The 21,200-nt window shown below is 43.6% G+C and overlaps 1 pseudogene; it reads right to left on the bottom strand.

Moving 5' to 3' along the window:
• Nucleotides 1-20,898, bottom strand: part of LOC140596560 (transmembrane protein 19 pseudogene) — a 32,108-nt pseudogene extending 11,210 nt beyond the window's left edge.
• Nucleotides 20,899-21,200: the final 302 nt, after the last annotated feature.

The raw sequence follows: 21,200 nt of genomic DNA, 5'->3' as shown, positions 1-21,200 counted from the left end.
TCTAGTAGACTGGGGCAGGAGTTCTGAGAAACAAGCTGCCACTCTTGTCAGGGGCAAATGCAGCTGGTGACTAAATTGAAGCCTGTGTTCCTTGGCCATTCCAAAAATCCTAGGGCCCTTAGGAATTATGCTAAATTGACCCTGCCTGTGCTCCAAAAATGGAGCAACAAAGCCTGGATAGCTGATAACATGGCTTAGAGTATTTCAAGCTTACTGCTGAGACCTGCTACTCAAAAGATCCTTTTCTAGTTAACTGCTCATTGACAATGCATCTGGTCACCCAAGAGCTGAGGGGGGCCTACAGAGCGATTGAGGTGTTCACGCTAACCACCTCTATTCTGCAGCCCACAGTTGGAGTATTTCTGACTTAAGTCCTCTTAGGAGACAGTTTGTAAGGATATAGCTTCTGTAGACAGGGAGCCTGCAGGTGGATCTGGGCAGAGGAAGTTCAAAACCTGGGAAAGGATTCACTGTTCCAGAGGCCATTAACATTCATGATTCCTGGAAAGAGGTCAAAATGTCAACAGGAACAAGAGTTCAGAAGTGGATCCAACCCCCATGGATGATTGAGGGGCTCAGGACATCCGTGGAGGAAGCCCCCTCAGATGTGGTAGAGACAGAATTAGAAGTGGAGCCTGAACGTGGGACCACACAGCCATGATCTCATGCTAGAGCTAGTGGGAGAATAGATGCGGCTCGGGGAGGAGTAAAGAACATGGTTTTTGAGATGGAATCTACTCCTGGCGAGGATGCTGTGAAGCCTGTTGAAATGGCAGTTTGAACTCTTCCATAAGCCTACTTGATAAGGTAATAGCAGGGTTCAAGAGGACCGACTCCAGTTTTGGAAGCTCCGTGGGTAAAATGCTGTGGAACAGCAGCACATAGCCACAGAGCAATCGTGTGGGAGGAGAGTCCGTTCATGCGGCTAAGTTCATTGTCGTCCCAAGAACTCAATCAGTCGGCAGCTGTCAGCACTGGGGCAGACACTGCACCAGCAGAAAGACCAGCTGAAGGTTCAGGGGACAGCATTTTGGGGAGATTTAGTTCAGGCATTTTAGGACTATTGTACACTTAGTAGGCTATGGTGTAGTATAAACGTAGCTCTTACGTGCTCCAGGCAACCAAGAAGTTCATTTAGCCGCTTTATGGTGGTGTGCAAGAAACCGTGGTATCTGAGGCCTGCCTGTCTGAACAGACTTTTCATCTAGGATAAGTCGTACCTCACCGGAGACTAAGGGGGCTGTACGGCAGGCACCTAGAGCCTCTCAAGGCCCACCAGAAGCCACCTGCCCTTTATAGGGTGGCATCTAGAGCCCCAGCACAGATCTCAGGGGACAGCGTGCAAGTTGCCAGAGAAGCTCACCTCCCAGCTGCACATGACTTCAGAGAGCAGCCTCAACACCTATACTTTACATGCACTTAATTGTTGTATGAGTGGAGGGTGTAGTATGGCTGAGAAGATCCTTAGGATTGGATCTTAAGGATCCATCTAAGATGGATATATAGCGAATAGAACCAAGCACCTTCTACTCCACATTTCCGAAGGCAAGGTTAAGGCCAAACCACAAAGGCACTTAGGGGCTTAGCTTTGTAGTAGGATCCTCCCTAGAGGAACACCATGAAGACTAAGTGGTCACCCACCCACCCACCTCCTACTGTTTGGGAAGGATTACTTCAGCATGAAGCTAAGGACCACTTTTCTGCACAATGATGGATGGGGGAAATGGCAGCTTGGACACACTATAGGAGGACACCGGGCTGGGAGCAAGGCAAGAGAATCCATAGTGGCTTCCTCTAAGCTCATGAGCAGGACTGCGGCGTTCTGTGCACCATAAGGGGGACCTAAAGACCCCTTATGGTAGGACGGCTAAGCCAGACTATGCTCCATGCAATTTCACTCCCTGAGCTGCAGGCTTACAAAGGCTTCTGCATCCTCTGCATTTCCCCCTTTCCCACAAGGAACGCCAACATCACCTGCATTTAGAACGAGCCTCATCTGCTGGCCGCCTGTGGCGGTGTTGGCTGCTGCCTCACACAATCCAGCTAGCACGCCACTTCCAGCCGGAGGCCCACGCCAGTACCCACAGAAGTGTTGCAGCTAGCGCCCGGACACTTTGGGCACACTCCATGTTGAAGTGGGGTCTGTGAAGACCTCAAGAGCTAGCTAGTCCCTAACTCCTTGTTTTACAGGGGAGGGCAGCAGCACCAAAGCAGACAAGAAAGCTCAGCTTCACAGGCATAGGAAGGAGTCAGGCTACAACTAGATTCAGGTAGTTCCCAGCATCATGAAGCAAGATCTAATGAGTTGATTAGAACCGGGCCCAAATGCCTTTTCAAACAGGGACTTGTGCTTTGAGAAAGCCCCAGCTGATAAGACTTTCCCTCCCTCCCGAGGTGAGGATTAGGGGTTCTGTAGGAGAGAGTAAGTGTACAAACAGATCCTAGTTCCTCTCTTTTCTAGTGATCAGGTCACTTCATCCTTGGGGAATGAAACCTGACTAGAGAAGCAGAACTAGCAAGGAACGTTGAACCCTTGCCAGGTTAGAGGGGCTGGGGGAGAGCTTTGGTTTATTTAGTTCTAATGAACTAGTAGCCAGATAACCCTTCAGGGAGAGGAGCGGAGGTCCCTATCCCTCACGAGTTAGAGATGGCCTTAAGGTTTTCTGGAGGACAGCTACACCCCCCCCCATCACTGCAGGACTAATCCCTCTGACAGCGTTGACAAGATTTGAGGAAGAAAGCCTATTTTAGTCACAGCCCAGAAAAGGAACCAGCTTCCTGAACCTCAAAGATCTTTGCCCGTCTCCATTCTGCTGAGCACCTCCTTAATCTGGTGCCGTGCGGAGCCAGCCCGCAAAAGGGTTGAGGGGTCCCTATCATCACAAATTCAGATCTAAGAAGCCACCTAGACCTCCAGGACCACAGAAGTAAATGAAGAAGCATCTAGAAGACCATGTCTAGTGCCCAGGGCAGCCAGTCCTGGTGCTGGGGAGGGAAGATGCCTGCTGCTCGTGGGTTGGGAGCTCAGGTTCACCTGCTCCACCATCACTAGCGCTTTGTTCTGACCTAGTTAATAATTCCGCTCATGAACGACAGGCACGGAGAGCTGCAGACTGCTGTACCGCAGACTCCAGGCTTCCCAACTTCTGATTCAGAGGCTTTGTGAGGCCCTGCCTATGGTTCCCCCACCAACATCGGCTTCCGCGTACCAGGGGGCTGCTCTTGAAAGGCTGCTTTAGCATTCCCTCCCAGGCTGGGCCCTTAGGGACCCAGCAGGCTCCTTCCCACCCTGTTCTGCTGGATGAAAGAGAACTTCGCCTTAGCCCAGGAGCCAAGGAATTGCTCCTACGATCCTCTTTAGAAAAGGAAAGAAAGGTCTTAGAGCAAAGGAGGCCTCAGACATGCCGGTGGAGGTGCGTTCGAACAGGCTTATTGCGGGCTGGAACCTCCTTAGGCTTCAGCAGAGTGAAAGAGAGCAAGAGAAAACAGGAGCTTTCTCAGGAGGAAGGAACCCAGAGGAAGAGCCAACCTTGCCAGCTTGAAAACAAAGGCCCAGCAACCCCCACCCCCCTCCCTCGTATCAGAGAGCTCCGGCAGCCCCGCTGGGACCACCAGGATCTGACCGCCCAGGGCTGGACCAACAGCTCACACCAGCCAAGATACCCACGGGAGGGAGGAGGCCGCAACCTGCCTCTTTATAGGCCTGCCTTCTCCCCACCCCCTCTATTAGCTGGAAGGACAGCCACCTGCGCCAGCAGCCTCTCACCTGCCCTGCCCCCGCCAACCTCCTGTTGGGTTTTGGGGGCTACTGAGGGGCAGCTGGGGTCTTCAGGGTCAGAGACGTGAACACTGTTAAAGCAGTCGGAGAGACTTGGCAACAGTTCTCTGCAGCTCAGCAGCTTACTGTGAACGAGGAAACCACTTTTGGGAGGTCCTCCCTGGCCCTGGGGACAGCCACGGTGGGGCAGGGGTGGGGTGGATTTTCCTTGGAGAGCTGAGGGTTCAGGTAGGGCAACCAACGCATCCCTGTCTGCCTGTGACTGTCCCACTTTTACCACTGGAAGTTCTGTGTGTCCTGGGACATCTCCTAACCTGGGCAAATTGGGGGTTGGTCATCCTTTTTTTTTTTTAATATGTATATTTATATTTTTTATTGAAGCTCAATTTGCCAACATACAGTCTAATGCCCAGTGCTCATCTTGTCAAGTGGTCATCCCTGCAGAGGAAGGTACAGTGACTTTCCAGGGTCTGGACTCCCGTGGCTGGTAGGGCTTGGGCTGGGAGCTGTAAGGGAGGGAACACTTTGCTTTATTTAAATGCCCTTGAGTGTTTCTAAACCACTTAGATTTACAAATCACCCTAGACATATTCCAACTCTGCCTATTTAAAGACCCGAAGCATTTCCTATTACTCTTAATTCACATTGTTTTAATTTGGGGGTAGAAAGGCTAAGAGTTTTGTGAGATTTGTTAAATGTGTACCTCTGTGTCTTAATTATGAACAAGCTCACCAGCTAGGCCCGCGGAAACTTTTTTTAGAAGTCTGATTACCTCCTATTTAAGGAGTTAAATGTCAGGTTTTTACTGTTAGGACCCCTTAAAAGATGGCAGGTAGTTCCAAAGGTGAAAACTGTAATCATACATTGTTTGTAGGGTTAAGAATTTGGAATCCAATCACTCTATGGTGGTGGTAGGTTTATCTCATTGTATTTATCCTCAGGACTGGCCAACGCAATGAGTTCAGTGGATTACACGGTTTGGGGTTCGGTTGCCAGTTTTGATGGGAGATCGAAGCTTCTTGAAATTATTTCATTTGTGATGCCTTAATTGATACATGTGCTGATGATTTTCGCTAACACGTTTTAAAGTTAATATGTAGACATGTGGTAAATTGTCTATATGTAGTTTAAATAAAAATATTTCAGTATAAATAGCATAAGGTGTTTGTATACCTCTAGTCTACACCCTTGGGGCCTCTAGGTAACTGCAGTCACTTTAACGAGATTCTACTCTCTAGAGAGGACCACCAAGCTCTTTAAATGCCTTCATCTGTTTCTAAGGGACGTTAGAAGTGACTTCAGCACCGTGAGCAATGGCTAAGCCACGTGGCCGGCTTGAAATACTATGTGGATGCCACTGCTGTTGGAGGAACAGGGTCTGAGGACCTCAGGACCGAGTGGCCCATCAGCCCAGCATCTTCCCTGCCCGCTGTGTGGAGAGCAGATTGCGGGGCTAGGTTCTCCTTCCTCAGCCTCTCTGCTTTTAAGGAGGTCTCAAATCCCCTGAAGAGATGAAAGGCTTGGCTCATCCTGCCTTCAAGATACTGCATTTACTCAGTGAAAATTACACGCCGTTTCTGCAATGCTCGGGGACAAAGTGTAGGGAACTCTCTGAACTTGCAAAAATAGAGTATAGGGCTGCTTGGTGCTGATTGCTAATGCACGCGTGTGTGCTTTGTCAGAATGGGCTCTGAGCCTCATCTTTGCGACACTATTGGGTGCGGGTTGTGGGGGATGGGACGTACCTCCCACCTGTCGCTATTGCCTGATTATTCATTCAGAAACAACAATAAGTAGCTGGCCATCGTGGACTAATCGGATTGCTTAGAGTCATTTCGCAGCAGCATTTTCAAAGTCCTGTTCCCCTTCCCCACACACGTGGACGCTCTACACATTTGCAAAAGAGATGCTTTCTGCAGATGGTTCCTTGTGCCTAGGGCTCAGGGCGATTTAATTCCAGCATTTGCAGAATGAACGAATGGTGCTGCGCCCGGTGGGTGGTGTCTGGTTAGGGCAGCTCCCTGTCTGTAAACTCCTATCCCACACATTGGTTGAGCACCTCTTGAGTGCTGGCAGAGGATAGTCCCACTGTGAATAGAAGTGGGTCTGATCAACGCCAATCTCCGTGCTCATGGAACTGCCAGTTCAGTGGTAGGAGGTAGACAATAAGCGATGATTTATTTTCTTGCTTGTCTGATGGAGACGGTGCTGCAGAGCAGGTCAGCGGGGATGTGGGGGGGGGGTGCATGGTGCAATTTAAAATCGGGTCAAATGTAGAATTATGCGATGGTGGAAGGAGGGGTGTCTCGGCCCTGCATCTATTTAGGGGATAATCATTTAACGGAGGAGGAACTATTGGTGCAAAGGTCCTGGGCTTGGACCCTGCCTGGTTCAAGAAAGAGCCCTGCAGCCAGTTTCTGTACAGAGCTCAAGGGAAGCAATTAGGAGGCGTGGCAAGAGAGGTTATTGCCAGGGGGCCTGGGCCCTTGCAAGCCTTTGTCAGGACTTTGGGTTTTCCTTAACGGTGATGGAGAGCCCTAGAAGTGTTTGAGCAACACTTACATTCTTAGACGACAAAAGGCATTTTGAGCATGTTTGAGGTCCCCCAATCAGCAGAATCAGCTAAACCTGGGAGGTTCATAGAAGGGCATATGCACAGACCTCATCCCTGATCTCCGGAATCTGGGACAACCTGCTTTCACTGAGCCCCTCCAAGGGAGAGACAAAATACAGCATGCCCAGGTAAATTTGAATATGTTTGACAAACAATGAATAATTTTTTATGTAACTATGTCCTCTGCAATGTTGCACACTTATACGAAGAAAGTACTTAATTATCTGAAATTCAAATTTACCTGAGTGGCCTCTATTTTTATTTGCTAAACCTGGCAACCCTCCCTCAGATGATTCTGATGCATGCTGATGTCTGAAAAGCGCTGTTCTATTAGCTGTAGCTGACCCACCCAGGTGCCCTCCGCCTGGGAGGCAGGGTGTCTCCCACCCAGTGAGTGCTGATGGCTGAGGGCCCTCGGCTGCCACCTTCTTTGGGGTATCGCCCCATGGTTGACCAGATCTACGCTTGGTCCCTAGCACATGACCGAGACCGCTCTTGTGTCGAGGGCTGATGGCTCTGTTCATGGCTTATTCTTCAGTCCTCCCTGCTGTGGGTCAAGCTAAGGCCAGACTTCACTGAGACCCCATCCTGGCTCTGCTCTGTCTCCTTGTTATTCTGTGTCCCCTACTTCCCTACGGATTTCTTTTCCCCCCTGAGAGAACTCCTTCAGTATTTTGTGAACATCCAAATCTCTTTTGTAGGCTCTACTTATGGGGGCCATGTCTGAGCTCAAGGGTCACTCTGTCTGCTACTTTGAGGATAGCCTCTTGAAGCAAGCGTGAAGCAGGGAGACGTTAACATATTATTGCACAATCCAGTGGTCTAGAAGGGTGCTGGCAGCAGAGGAGTCAGTTTGGGTTAAGTTTGCAGGTACAGTCAACTGGACCTGCTGGTGAGTTGGAGGGAGGATGAGAGAAAGAAGCCAAGGTTGACTCCAGGGATTTTTTCCACTTACCACTTCCCCAAGGTGGGTAAGATCAGGAGTGGGGATTTCTGGGAAGAAAGATCCTGATTTTAGCTTTTTTTTTTTTTTTCTTTTATATGGCAAGTTTCAAATACCTTCAGCTCAGGCGAGCAGGTGTATTGAGTCAGATGGGATCACCGGGTTGAGGCCAGGAGAATTTGAGCATTTTCAGTGGGCAAACAGCCATGAATGCCAGCCATATTGTGGGTCAAGGTCACCCATGGCGAAGGGAGGAGGTGTGGTTAGGGAAGTCCAAATCGAGAAGGTGATAACAGATGAAAGGACACGGAGGAGGAGCTGAGAAGGAGGCAGGAGGACAAACCAGGGAAGTGCGCGCTCGTGCTGGATGGCAGGTGAAGCAGCTTTGTCTGGCGGAGAGAAGAGTCTGGGTAGGTGGCTTCTTACTGTGTGGAGACCACACGTGCTGAAGTCGGCTCGCTCCACCATGTGCACTAGGATGCACTGCCCACCTGCAGGCTTGCACCACCCTCACTCTCACACACTACTCATGTACTCACATGCTCTCACATCCACATACCACACTACACACGCCGTTTACACACTCATGCCCCCATGCCACTTACTCATGCTCTCACATATGGTATATCCTTACACTCACATGCTCTCACACACCATAATTACACATTCTCGCCACTTACTCATGCTTTCACTCACCCACATACCACACTACACACTCACACCCTCACATGCCACACACTCATGTTCTCACCACAGTTACCCGTGCTTTCACATTTGGCCACATTACACACACTGCTTACATGCTCACACATTATACTATACACATTGTCTCACACGCACACTCACACATTTCTCACACTCTCAATGCTGATGCCCATGCCATGCCCAAGAGCACCTCCTCAGGTGGCAGTGGCAGAAGAGGAGCAGTAACAGGACATCTGGGGGAGAGAGGAGAAAAGAGGTGGGGGGCTGGGAGGGGAGAGAGATTTGGAGACGCTCTGCTGCTGCCTTGAAGGCCAAGGAAGGAGCCACAAGCTGAGAAATGCCAATGGCTTCCCAAATCTGAAAGAGACAAGGACATGGACTTGACCCTAAAGCCTCCCAAGGGAGGACAGCAGGTGGATCAGTCCGAGAAGAAATTTGCTGTCAGAAGTGCAGATTAGAGTGTTGGGGCCAGGAGCCAAGGAAGGCAGGTGCCTTGGAAAGCTGATAAAGGCAAGGGAGCCCCCAGAAGGAAGGCAGCCTGGCCACACCACAATTCCTGCCCCCAGAGGGTGCTAATGGGATTTCTGCCCTCCCCCCCCCCCAGAACTGTAGGAGCATAATTTTGTTTTGTCTTAAGGAACTAAATTTGGAGTTGTTACAATAACAAAAGGAAGCTGATCCAGGAGGAACAAGATGCATCTCAGAATGTCTTTTCCATCTGAGGGGACAATGGAACAGGAACCCAGAGTCGGGGCGTGAGGCCCATCTCCTGCTCTGCTCCACTGGCTCTGTTCAGAGGTGAGGGCCTCTCCACCGTCTCTAACTGGAGGTACTGCTCCTCCGTGTGTGGACGGGTTGGCAATCTGCCTGAGCCAGGAGCTGTCCTGGACTTTCCCTCCGGAGAGGGCATGAGCGTGGTTTGCTTTGTTGTCTTACAAGGTTGGGCCCCAGCTTCTAAGTGGATGCCCTTTGGTGGCTGTTTGATGATTCCCTGTGCTCATAACATAAATTATTTCTGCTTCAGGTATTGCAAAGTTGCACTGCTTCACCTCTGAGGAATTCAGCCTTGGAAAAATAGCCAGAATGCTAATTATCGCCAATTTCTGAGGAGGATTGTCTGTAAAATAACCCAAGAAGACTTTGCCTTCATTAACACATTGTTTCCTCAAGTTTCCAGAGCTCCACAGCATGCAGAGGAATGTGTTTAGGGGCAGACCCGTTTCCTCACTGGTACATGTCTACAGTGATAAAGGGCCTGACTTGGAGCCCACGAGGATTCAGGACACCATGGATATCCTGCAGATGGCAAGGAAGTCAAGATGGGACCCAAGAGGATCTAGGCTGGAATTCTGCATCCATAAGACCCACCAGTTTGGGGCCTGTGTGTGTTTCCCTTGTCTCTAAGTCAGACTTTTCTCCTCTACAAGGGAGGGATACTGAGTCTCCAAGCACCTCTGCACACTTGTGCAAGGGCAGCATTGCGCCCGGTGGTGTCTGGTAAGGGCAGCTCCCTGTCTGTGTGTGGGAGCTTGCGACGCGGTATTCGGGTGGTAGGTAATTAGTGGCTGAGAGCAAAGCTGCTTTCCCTTTTCACCGACCTTGCTCTTATTCTGGTGTGTGATGCGTTTGCATCGATTGCTGCTCAGCTGGTTGGAGCCGCTACGTTCAGAATCAAGTCACTAGAGAGGTGATGCAGCTTCCCAAGTCGTGTGGTAGGGAAGCAGTCTTAGGGATTTGGGGTGTGTGTGTGTGTGTGTGTATGTGTGTGTGTGTGTTTCCAACAAAGATCAGCTACTTCCAGAATGCCTAAAGTTGTGCTGAGATGTACACGGAGGGAAGTGAAGGGTGTGGAAACACAGAAAAAAGAGGAGCAGGTTGTGATTCCAAGCTGTTTTGTTCCCCTTGTGTGCTTGGGTTGATCTGATCTGATTTGCTTTGGCCCTGAAAGGTGCTGTTAACATGCATGCCTAATGTCATCAAGCAAAGATGTTGGTGGAGAAAAGGGACATGTTACAAGCATACTGTGGGGCCTGACATGCGTAGATTTTCACTTTTCGGAGCTATATGACCAATATTTAAGGTGCTTGCAATTTTCTGCACCGACTTCGATGAAAATAGGGAGCTGGTCACACTACCCAGGAGTTGTCTCATTGTGCATCTTTCCATCAGCTCGGCTGCGTCCGGTGGTAGACCAGTTCCTCTCTTGGCAGTTAGTAATTCACCTCCAGGATTAAAAGGCATTCTGGCTGCACCGCTTCTAAAATCCCACGGAGGAGTGTTTGATAAGACTTAGGTTGAATTACAAGGATGAACCTGGGCATGACATGGGGAGCTCGGTCCCTGAGAAGTATGACATGTAGGGGCGGGCATCCTCCAGTGTGGACTGGATGCTTTAAACTGCCCTAAATTCTCTTTGCCACATGCAGAATCCATTTTCAATGTTTTGGGGAAAATGTTAAGTGGCGTCCTCACTGCCCTGTGGGTCACAGGATCTCAGGACTTGGATGAAGATGCTTGCGTTTGGAGTTAGATGGTGAGATTTGGGAGGCCTGTAATTACACAGCTAGCAAGTCTCAGTGTTGCAGGAAGGCTAGCAAGCTCCATACGGCTTGAGTTAACTGAACAGTGCGATTGATTAGCTCTACCTATATTGTGTTAGTTTCAGCTTGTTCACATCTAGAAAACTTTACAAGAGCACTTTGAACACACTGTTGTACTTGCTGCCTTGTTTTAATATAAAATTTCTTTCAAAAAGAAGCAATAAATGGGGTAGACGTTCATTTTTCTTTATTCCTTTTGAGTCTACTGTTGAGTTTTAAACACGATACTTAAAGGACTAGTAGACACTGTTCTGTGCTTATGTGTGTATGCAGAGAGCAGCTGATGAGCATGAGCAGCACTATACGTGTTGTATATGTGAGTTTTATGTCATGTTGTGGATTGAAAATGATAGTACCTGATTGAATGGCAATTGTAGTAAGTACATGAGGTTGTTGCCCTAATAAAATTGTCATAGTCTTGCAGAAAGGAGTTATTTAATTTGGTGAATGTTTGTGTAGTTGTACAACCTAATCATTATAGATGTCACTAATGTTTTCATTGTTTGTAATAAAAGTCATGCACTGTCAAATTATAATATTTCCGGGATCCCTGGGTGGCGCAGTGGTTTGGCGCTTGCCTTTGGCCCAGGGCACGATCCTGGAGGCCCGGGATCGAATCCCACGTCGGGCTCCCAGTGCATGGAGCCTGCTTCTCCCTCTGCCTGTGTCTCTGCCTCTCTCTCTCTCTCTCTCTCTCTCTCTCTGTGACTATCATAAATAAATAAAAATTAAAAAAAATAATAATACCCTATTAAAAAAAAAATATTTCCATCAACTTCACATCCTCCACAGTAGAATACAAGCCAAGTCTTTCTCCCAGTGAAATGGTTCATCAGGGAGAAAATGAAATTCAAATGAAATTAGTTGGAAAATGCAATTTATAGTTTTGTTAAATAATTTCTAAGGATAATGTCACTTTCATAATGACCTTTAAAATTAAAAATGAAGTTACCATATTCTCAAATATAACATTACTTTTGACATATAATTATAAAGGTGGTGCTCTCCTGAACATAAGCTTTGTCAAAAGTGTTATGTGAATGTAGGTGAAAAGTTAATTTGAGTGGGAACAGTTCATGATACTTGTTGCTGGCTTCAAGTTTATCTGATTATATGCCAGAGCAACAGCTTTTTGTATTAATGTAAAATATTAAATGTGTCATAGATAAATAGTTTCTATCCCATTGTCTGCCAATCTAGCCTACTGATTAATAAGCTGCCTGGTTGGGTTTAATGAATCTAAATATGTTCAAAAACAGTACCTCAATTGAACACCAATAAAAAATAAATTTATTATTTAAAAAAAACAGTACCTCTTAACACAGGAAAGTCACAGAAGTATTTTATCCTACTGTGCTTTTAGTCCATTAAAAATGTGAAGACTCGTAACAAAAATGTGTAGTTATGACACTTCCAGTTGTTTATCTTTTGATCACTGAGCTGTTAAGTATGATCTCAAGCTCCATATCTCGGATAACTGTTTTGTAGGAAATGTCTTAGCTATATTAGGATATTGAAGTTATATTCTGTATCAATTAGTTTTTGATAAATTACAAACAGTGCTTCCTAGAAGCTTTTCATCTTAGAGACATATTCACATGTATCCCTTGGTGAGGTTCCTGAAAGTGATCTGTAAAATGAATTACATCTATTGAAACTTATTATTCCATTAATTGTCATTTCCTGTCACAAATATATTTCTAGAGAAAAAAGTTGGGTTCTGACCCACAATGAATATATATATATATTCAAAGCCAGAGTGCTGGCTTTGGGTGGATCCCAGCTCTGTCTCTTCTTTAGCTGTGACGTTGGCCATTTATGTGTTACTTAGACCTTAGTTTTTTGTTGGTTGGTTTTCAGCAGTAAAATGGGTACAAAAGGATAGAATATCTGAGGAGATTTATTTCAGGATTAATTGAAAGTGTAAGTGGCTTGTAAATTATAAACATTTGCGTAGACACAAGAGATCTGTATCTGCATGTTAAGATGGGTACTTATTTATTTATTTATTTATTTTTATAAATTTATTTTTATTGGTGTTCAATTTGCCAACATTTAGAATAACACCTGGTGCTCATCCCATCAAGTGTCCCCCTCAGTGTCCGTCACCCGGTCACCCCCCCCAGAGTCCCCACCTCCCCTTCCACCACCCCTAGTTCGTTTCTCACAGTTAGGAGTCTCTCATGTTCTGCCTTCCTTTCTGATATTTCCCACTCATTTTTTCTCCTTTCCCCTTTATTCCCTTTCACTATTTTTTATATTCCCCAAATGAATGAGACCATATAATGTTTGTCCTTCTCTGATTGACTTATTTCCCTCAGCATAATATCCTCCAGTTCCACATCGAAGCAAATGGTGGGTATTTGTTATTTCTAATGGCTGAGTAATATTCCATTGTATACATAAACCACACCTTCTTTATCCATTCTTCATCTTTCGATGGACACCGAGGCTCCTTCCACAGTTTGGCTATTGTGGACACTGCTGCTATAAACATCAGGGTGCAGGTGTCCCGGCGTTTCATTGCAAGATGGATACTTATGCTTCATTTGTGTATTATTAAATATGTTATATAGGCCTCTCTCTAACAAAGGCTATTAAATGTATATATTCTCTCCCTACTCCTATTGTAATGTTACTTTATTGTGCAGATTTTCATATGAGGTATATTAAGTTCTCTAATCTACAACATACCAGTCCTTTACATATTAAAATATATATTAGTTAAGCTAAAAGAGAAGTAAATTATATCTCCCAGCACCATTATTTTTAAAAAAGATGCCAATCAAAGAGTCAGAAATTATAAAATTTTGATATTCTCTATTAGTGTTGTGTACTATTCATCTGGTTAATATCAAGTTTTCTACAAGATTCATACAAAAAATATTATAGATAGTTGAAGAAACACGGCCTCCCTTTCTGTGAGGTCACATATTAAATCTGTCCTCTGTTTGGAACCACAGGGCATGAATCCCAGCATAATAGCAATGTGACAAAAAGGAAAGAAACCTTAAAAGGTTGAATTTATTCTTTAAAGAGAAGACCCACTCCCCCCATTAAAAATCAACTTTTTGAAGTGAAAGTGTGTGTACTGGTACCTTTTTTGACAATAAATAGTAATTTTCACTTGTTTTCTTACTCTGGGTACCTTTAGTAAAGAGCTTAGCTCCTGTGGGTTTGATTATGCCCAGCTCCTTCAAAGAAAAAACATGATCTTTAGCAGCATAATTTTTATAATAATGTTTAGATATACCTTAAAATTTGTTAATGGAATGTGACCTGTGTAACAAGAGACTAATTTATCTTAAGTCAAAAAAAAACATTTTGACAATAAATACGGTTATTTATATTCAAATTTATGTGTTGTTGTGGGAACTCTAATTGTAAGTTACCAGAGTAAAATACGTGTTATAATAAGACCTTCCTGTTTTTTGGCTCAACGTAAGCAGTGATCCAAGTATGTTTGGTTAAATATAAGTGTCAAAATTTCCACAAATTTTGTATCATACAGATATATTACTAAGTGAGATGCTTAATTTCTAGCATTAGATGATGAAGAATAGATATAATTTAATTCTGTCATCACAGGACCTTGGCCTTCCTCTCTTCCTGCAGGACAGAGCTGATCTGAGCCCTAGAGCCTAGCCTTGTCTCTCTGTAGGCAGAAAGATCTCTAGAGGAAGAAGCAAGGAACTAGCCAAGGTGCTTCCTTTATTTTTCAGAAACAGAGAAAGTGAAGGGTTGGAGGGAGGCCAGAATATCACATGAATTAAGTTCCCTTTACCTGGAAAAAATATCAGAAGTAGGCAAGAAGTGTGCCTCACTGACATGGTTTATAAAGAATTCTGGTTGTAGAATTCTTAATATAATAGCTTCCATAGTATTTTGCTTAGAAGTTGAGCTCTTTAAATATTTTATGGTATTTTGACACTGTATCAGAAATTATCAGGGGAGTGTCCAATGCCTTGGCTGATTTATAGAGAGTACGGTCCATGAAATTCAGCTGATTTATGTATTGCCAACTTTAAAATAACTCATTCTCGGTGTTTCCTCCCTACTCTCCATGTTAGACTTTTGACTACCAATAATTGGATGGCCTTGTAAGTGGTAGGAATTGGGTATAAAAGGGACAATGTCAAAATCTGACTTCCCAAACTATATATAAATAATGATCTCATGCGAACTGTTATCTATAAGGTACTTTCTATCCCAGTGTAGATAATTTGAGTTTGGTTGGCATTTAATGTTTTAACTTTTAATAGGAGCAATAACAGACTCTGTCAAGAAAGAAGAAAAAAGTGAATTTCTAAGTTTTATTTGAATCCGAGCATGACTACTCAACCTTATAAAAGCTTACTTCTTAAAATAAATGTTATTCTTCTTTCTCAAATATTTTGTTTGGACTTTCAAACATTAGAGTAACCTAGCAGTCATTACTTTCAGTAATGCAATAATTTAATTTCCAAGAATAGCAACGTTTTTGGCAGCAAACCAACTCTCCCAAATACAAAAAAGCCAAAATTCAGTGTCTTGTCTCTAACACCGCCCTCATTGGTGCTGATTCTGGTGTGGATTTTTTCTTTTGTTTTGAGTCACTGTATAAGGAGGTAGAGATTTCCAGAAAAGCAGAAAGGTGAAATGGGCATCATCTGAAAAGTCTCAGAGACAGTAGAAATCATGTCATGTTTACCCAGGTCATGGAAGGTGTCACAGGAAGCCTGGGGCTGGTAGTGTGTGGATCAGACTGTTTGGCTTGAGTTGGGTTCCAAAAGAGTAATAATGTTACATCCACCATAAATGCATAAATATATTATGACACCTCTATCCAAAGGAACATGATAACAGTTAGGAATTATCTCTTCCAAGAAACTGGGGAGTGTTTTTAACACTAAGGGTTAAGAAGAAAAGCAAGGCAGTGAATTATATTGAATATGATACCCAGCACACATACCCGTATATACACCTATACAAACACAACATAGCGCTTATGACAGGGTTTCAAGTGTTTTGCTCTTTGTATATTATCTGCCCACCAAATATATAATAGTTGTTATGTATTACATCATTACACAGAAAAAAAAGAAAAGCATGCCTTTAAATTTGAGAAGAATACTATATTTTTGCTTTGGGATAAATTTCATTAATTAGTTGAATGCTTGACTGAAATCAACAACATGCGTTCTTTATTGAGTGTCTATTACATGTATCCTCTTCAGTGCTACAGCTAGATTTTCTCCATTCTTAAATTCAAGAGATGTATTGAGTAGTTTTAGCAAGTTGGTGTCTTCTTGAGAATGTGCAGCATATTAATGAAATATTTTTCTCTTTTTTGAATATTGTTTTCTTCTTTTATTGTTTTCAAAAGTAATGCATGATCATAAAAAATTGAAAATGCAGGAGTGATGAAAGGAAGCTAAAGTTCATACATGATGTGAAGCCACAGAAATGACTGTTTTTAGTAGAAATGCTGATCCATATACATTTTTAAATTTAGAAGAGTCCTCATATTCTGTCTTGTTACTGTTTAACATGTAAAGCAGCCTTTTTCATATAATTTGTATTCATTTTTAGTGTCTGTTTTCCATACCTTTATGTAACATCATTTACTTAAATAACTTCCTATTTTGCGACATTGGTGGCATTTTCATTTTTTGGTAGTATATATGATACCGTGATTAAAGCTAAATAGTTTTCATCAGGCTATTTTCTGTAGATTACTTCATAGAACTGAGTGTTTTCAAGGCTGTTGATACATGTTGTCAATGTGTCCTGCAGAAAGGTTATATAATTTACATTTCCTTTGGCAAGACAGAAGTGTGCCAGTTTTCCCATGATTTTAACAACTGAGTATTATAATTAAAGACAAAACAAACAAACAAACAAAAACAACCCCCCAAAACAACAAAACAAAAACCCAGGCGGCACATTCCAATTAGGGGGAAAATTGTGTTTTCCTGAGATTTAATTTTCTTTGCTGTGACTATGGCTGAGGTTAAATATTACATAAGTTTATGATGCATTTGTAATTCTACTGTAAATTTTCTTTTTGTATCTTTTGCATATTTCTCAACTGGTTTATGCTCCATTTCATATTAATTTATATTATTTTTCTAAAGTAGTTATATTACGCTTTGCTGTATTTTATCAGTTTATTCCTCATTTTATTCTTACTTTTGAAGAATAATTCTAAAACTTAATAGTTAAATCTGTTCCCTTTTCCTCTTTAAGGGAGCATTCTCTTGGTCGCTGATTTTGTGGGTTTCAGTAGTAACTATGGCAATGGAGCAAATGGTGGAGGGAGCATTTAATAGTCGTATCCTGACTTGACTGAGTTCATATCTCAACTTTTCCTTTTTTTTTTTTTTTTTTTTTTAGCAAGTGGTTACGTTACTGTTGAGTGCCAATGTTGATAGAGGGGAGATAATCCCTGTGTTTTCAGGTTGTTTTGAAGGCAGATTAAGAGACTGTGGACCCTGGGGTGTCCAGGTAGCTCAGTCAGTTAAGCCTCCAACTCTTGGTTTCAGCTCAGATCGTGATCTCAGGATCGTGAGACTGAGCCCTGTGTCAGGCTCCATGCTTCATGCAGCGTCAGCTTGATATTCTTTCCCTCTCCCTCCACTTCCACCCCTTCCCCCACTTGCTTGGGTGTGCGCTTGCTCTCTCTCGCATAAATAAAACCTTAAAAAAAAAAAGAAACTATGGACCTCATATACATAGCAGAGAACCTAGTATATTTGTGAACCTCCAACATCTTAGCAATCTCTACTGTTAAATAATAAAGATAACATATTTTTTCTCTAATTCTGGCCTTTGCTTTCTCCCCATGAAGCATAATTACTCTCCTGTACTGTCTCAGGACCTGTGTGCGACAGGTCAGGTGTTTGCCGCAGCTGGGGCTCACAGGTGGAAGCTCTGCATATGTGCCATAGTCATCCTCTGTGTGGCTGCTGAAGCAGTGTTTCAGGATGTTTGGGAAAAGCAAGTTAGGATGTCATTCTTAAGCAAATATATGATTTTCTACCTCACAGATCTGATATAGATACATATATATATTTCTTTTTTCTAAAGATTTATTTTAAAGAGAGAGCAAGTGGGGGGGGTGTGGTCAGAGGGAGAGGAGAGACGATTCTCAGGCAGACTCTGCGCTGAGCATGGAGCTCCATGGGGACTGGATCCCAGGACCCTGAGATCACAACCTGAGTCAAAGTCAAGTCAGAGGGCTAACCGACTGAGCCCCCCAGCTGTCCCCATACATGTATTACACCTATCATATTCTGTGTGTACCCACTGGGTACATGTACCTTTCTCTCTGGTCACCTAGGACTATGTATCTCTCCACCCCCATTCCATACTGATCATCTGTCTTTTTATCATTGATTCTCAAATCCTAGGACCAATAACTGGCACATAGTAAATACTCCATTAATCATGATGGGCTATGTGTAGTCTTGTTCTCATTGTCAAAAGTGGTTCATGAACTAGGATTGGTTTGGTTGCTTTTTGTGGATTTTGGGAACTGGGCACTTCTGAAGGGAATACTGAATTAGGGTTCTGGATTCTGGGATCCACATAATGAAATTGTTTGCTTTCTCCTGTGACCTTGCATGTGTCCCTATTTGGTCACTTGCTCATTAGGATCAACATTTACAGTGTTTTCATGATTGTGATATGATAATAAATGTAAAAATGCTTTGGGAAGCATTATCATGACAAGCAGTTCAGTATAAAATGTATTCCCTGAAATTTGTGATGTGCTTCAAAAGCAGGGTTTTGGCTTTCTTTTTTTGATGAGCTGGAGTCAAAAGATTTTCTTGTCTGTAAAACTTTCTTGTCTGACCTCCATTATTAATATGATTATGAAATGCTCATTCCCCTACTGGTTGTAAAGATACTGCTATATTCCATGCCATTGGGTATCACTTAGAGGATACCATCACTGGAAGTAATTCCTGTTATTTCTTTATATCACTTCAAAAATTGTTTCATATCAAATTGGCTCCCAAAAAAGTTCTATTTTTTTCTTTTTGCAAAGATATGTGCTGCTTAAAAGAGTAGTAAAAACGAAGCCCTATTGTTCCTCACGGATTGAAGTCTATAGAAATGTCCCCAGAATATTATTTTTTCTCATAGTGGGCTGCTGAGTCTGGCGCCTGGAAGGCTTTATCAGAACAGTTTTAGAAGTGTGAACTGTAGCTGGCTTCTGTTTTTTGAACATATTTCCTTAAATATTTGAAGAAGTTTTCAGAGAATTCTTATCACTCTAACTGTAGGCTTCCAATAGGATGAAGTCGTGTGTAAAGTTATGAAAAAAACTTTAATTTGTCCCCTATTCTCAAAACTTTTGAAGGAAGTTCAGAAGGCAAGTTCATATCCTCTCAGTGGGTATGTTATTTAGTCAGTAGTGAAGTTTTAGGTACTCGAGTGGATATGCTAATCATGGTTTTGCTTATGCTTGTAGCACTTTCAGAGACAGCCCCCCCCCTTTTTTAAATTTAGCTGGAAGATTGTGTGATGAATTATATAGTGATTCTGTGTTTCTCATTGCAACAGTTGAGCGGTTCCTGGGGTGCTGGTAGCTTGTACATGTGAATCCCCCAAACCAAAGAGAGTGTAAGAGGTTATGGGGCAAAGGGAAACTGACCTTTGGGGAAACTGACATCCCTCCTCCCTCCACGAATATGGATGGTAGAGACAGAAGACTGTGTTCTGGTGACCTCTGATAGAGAGCTGAGGGGCTTGTAACACCCGAGAAGTGTGGAAATTTTAAGAAGTGAGAGGGAACAGGAAGCTTAAACTAGTTTGGCAACACAATTTTTTGATGTGCTGGTCAATTTTTCATTGATCAGTCCATTCAGTCAACAAACTAGGCTGAGGATGAATTTTGAAGAAGCAATATAAAGAGTAGCAAATGACAGGATATTCCAGGCCCAGATCATCTGCCCCCCTCTGAGTGGTTGAGCCATTTTCTCTAGTTGAAGAGTAGCTGTATCTATCCTGTCCAAACTTGGATTTCAAGCTCAGGGTGCCATGCTACCTTACTTCAAGTCACTTATATGAAATCCTTCCTTTCCTTCCATGTGCCAACTCTGTTAAAATGCATTCTATGATTGCGACTAAGACTCAAGATCTTCCAGTACTAAACGTAAATACTTTACAGTTACACAGTTAAATCATATGAGTTTATGTGGTTTCCTAGTGGCTTGTCAGAATATGCATTTTTTGAGATTTGTTTATTCTTGAGACACACAGAGAGAGGCAGAGACACAGGCAGAGGGAGAAGCAGGCTCCCTGCGGAGAGCCCAATGCAGGACTTGATCCCGGGACCCCGGGGTCATGCCCTGAGCTGAAGGCAGGCGCTCAACCACTGAGCCACCCAGGCGTCCCAGAATATGTATTTTCTACCAGGATGGCGGGTGATAGAGCTGCAGGTGGGAGAGAGAAGGGTGACAGCCTGATGAAGTTCTGTCTTGAGTTGAACAGGGTGTAGGAGGAGATACAAGCAAAGCTATTCCTTTGAGCTTTATAGCATCTTAGTCATTACAAACGCTTCCCCATATTTTATCTTTTGAAAGTGAGGATGAGAGTTTTGAAAACAATTGAACAGATTTTTGAACCAATAGTAGATGTCATTTTTGCTTGTTCTCTGAAGCTCCTTAGCAGATATTCATCTGAATTTGAATATACATGTTGTTCCTTGTAGGTATTCATCATCTGAGCTAAATGAATGTGTGGCGGATACAGTATTTGTTGACTATAGAAATTTTAAAAATTATTTATTTATTTATCTTTTAGCTCTGACCCAAAGAAGATGCTTTTGAACTCAGAGTTATTTTCAGTTTCTCTCTCTGTCCTTTGTGCTTACACAGCTTGTGTTTTGTGCCCTTGTTTTTTCCTCTTACTTTCTAGAAGGAATCGCTTTGTGGACTGGGAGGGATTATTCTGTTTCCTGTTTGTTGTACCTTATTAGTTTGCAATATGCATGCCCACGATTTACATTAAAAAGCTGCCCGTGTACCGTAGGAGTAATGTCAGATTTTCTGCTTCGTAGTTTTCCTGTAGACAGAGCATTGTTACCTGTGTGTTTAACGCTCATGTATCTCTGAAGATGGATATCATTAGGCATTTGGGAAAAGGTAGAACTGCTTGTACCCCCGTTATAAGGCAGGACGGTGCAGGCAGGTGGGTTGTCCTGCTGTATGCCTGTGGTGCCCAACACTTTGCAGTGATCCTGGCAGCACGTGGAAAAGTTTGCCATCATCGTGTGAAGAAGCTAAGCTGCACGTGCATATTAAGCTAAAAAATACAGATACAGTGTGAGGTTTCAGGTGTTGAGATATGCAGACGTACTGTAGTGTGATGTCGGAATTTGCAGAGCTGTTTGTGCTTCACCAGGGGAAGATGGTAGAACATTTTGACAGCTAGTCTTGTAGGATGCTGTGAGGCACTGAGTAGGTAATCGGGTGCCGTGCTCAGTGGCACAAATATTCCTAAATCCAAATGTAAGAACATGCCATGATCCCCTCAGTCACGGAAATGAGGGAATGCCTGGTGGCTTGTGTG

This window comes from Vulpes vulpes, unplaced genomic scaffold (genome assembly GCF_048418805.1).
Source record: "Vulpes vulpes isolate BD-2025 unplaced genomic scaffold, VulVul3 Bu000000656, whole genome shotgun sequence".
Taxonomy (NCBI): domain Eukaryota; kingdom Metazoa; phylum Chordata; class Mammalia; order Carnivora; family Canidae; genus Vulpes; species Vulpes vulpes.
Note: the sequence above shows the minus strand (reverse complement) of the source record. Positions and strands in the feature narration are given on the sequence as shown.